Here is a 1,947-nt window from a genome sequence, read left to right on the forward strand (position 1 = left end):
GCAAGCAAAAACAGTGGTGTTAAGAACAGCAAAACGGATTCACTCTGAAGAATATGTCTCTGTGTGTAAAATAAAGCTGTTGCAAAGGTGTAAACAACGTGTTGTGTACGCAGGGCAAAACTTTTCCTGAAATAACACGATATGCGCTGCACTGTCTTTCTTTCACCTGCATTTGCAGTTTTGGCACAATTCTCTCACTTACTGGAGTTTGCAAGCGTGAGTGGGAAGGCGGGACTTATTTCTTGTAACCAATCAAACGAGATTCTTGTTGACTCTTTGTTTTCTATTATCAATCATACATGTAGTACACTCACATGTAGTGCAATTACTACTCTGATTACTTTTCAGGAGCAGGCTCATCAAGAGCGATTGCAAACTGCCTTAAAAAACTTGCTGGATTGTGTGGAGGAAGCACGGCACACCCCCACTGGTACTCCCACTCAGCCAAGACTTATAAGAACAGGTTCTAATGGACCTGCTGGTGCCTTACATACAAGTTTTTCTGCTGAAAAAAATACAAATAAGCCTTCACCAACTGTCAACAATGAAATGCAAAGGTTAGCTCTTAATGTTAATTTAATAATTTAACAGAGCATGAAACTTCTTCATCATTTACTCACCCACATGTTTTTCCAAACTTGTATGACTTTCTTCTGTGGAACACCCAAATAAGATATATTTAAGATTATTTAAAAAAATCTTGGTCACCATCTACATGAACTACATGACTACATGAACAAAAAAAGTTGAGACCATTCAGCTAAATACTTTATTTTTTGTTTTGCAGCTGAATTCCTTATTCTTCATTTTCATTCTTAATTTAGATTGTAAGTGTCCTTGAAGAGGAGTTTCACAAAATGAAGCAGCTATCTGGTGGTTGGCTTTGCTATAAAGCTGCAGGTATGGAAATTTGTTGGTTGATAAGCTTCATTGCATTTTGTTAGTAATTGTAATAGCACGTTTAGCTATCCTTCAGCTACTTAAAGTGTCATAATGCAGTGACAAAGTGTTACTTAACAATAAAAGCAGCATGTTGTCAGTATTTCACAATGCATTAATTGTTTTCATGTTTTTTATTAGAATGTTGTTAATCAGAATGTCAATGTAAAAATAGTCTATTTTCTTTAAAAACAAGGTGGGTGTGGCCAAAGAAAACTGACTGTGGTGCCACCTGAGTCAGGGCTACACAGCAAAGTCTTTAAAAACAGCATCTAACAATGGCAAGATCACACTCTACATTGTACCGCTACAAGACACGATCGACACTTCGCCACTACCCCCACAAGCAGCTGAATTTGAGAAGATGCCCAAATCCATTTGTAAAAAAATGTGGAATTATGATGCCACTTCAAGTTTTGGCTTTGCACATTGAAAATTGTGCATTTAGAGTCAGAGAATGCATCTGTACGTTTTTTTGTTTAAAGGTATAGAATTGCTGATAATTGACTATTCTTTAGGCACATTTTCCCATTATATATTTTTTTTCTTAAAACAGGAAGAAAGTCAAGTTGAGGACATAATTTATGTCAGTGAGGGAAAAAAACAACAAACCCAACATGGTTTATTAAAACAAAGCATTTAAAAGTATAATAATGTTATTATTTTGAACACATTTAGAGCACATTGGATTTGCTTGTTATAGGAACTATGTCCAGTTTGTGGAAGGTCTTTTCCTGAAGACATGGTTGAATTTCACGCTAGTATCTGTGTAGATAAGTATGTTTAACATCAGTTTAAGAAGGTGGCCTGGATGCTGTAGCCGGGCCATTCAACAGGAGAGGTGGTGGCGAGGATGCTGTAGCCGGGCCATCCAACAGCAGAGTAGGTGGTGGCGAGGATGCTGTAGCCGGGCCATCCAACAAGGATGTAGGTGGTGGCGAGGATGCTGTAGCCGGGCCATCCAACAGGAGAGGTGGTGGCGAGGATGCTGTAGCCGGGCCATCCAAC

General features: G+C 38.6%; 1 long non-coding RNA gene across 1 annotated transcript; it reads left to right on the forward strand.

The window, feature by feature from the left end:
* Window positions 1-833: 833 nt before the first annotated feature.
* LOC107748848 (uncharacterized) lies at window positions 834-1,200 on the forward strand. The gene is made up of 2 exons (XR_001640966.1): window positions 834-900; window positions 1,136-1,200. It is a non-coding gene; the product is annotated as an uncharacterized LOC107748848 (long non-coding RNA).
* The last annotated feature ends 747 nt before the right edge of the window (window positions 1,201-1,947 follow it).

This window comes from Sinocyclocheilus rhinocerous, unplaced genomic scaffold, assembly GCF_001515625.1.
Source record: "Sinocyclocheilus rhinocerous isolate Xijiao unplaced genomic scaffold, SAMN03320098_v1.1 scaffold8497, whole genome shotgun sequence".
Lineage (NCBI taxonomy): Eukaryota > Metazoa > Chordata > Actinopteri > Cypriniformes > Cyprinidae > Sinocyclocheilus > Sinocyclocheilus rhinocerous.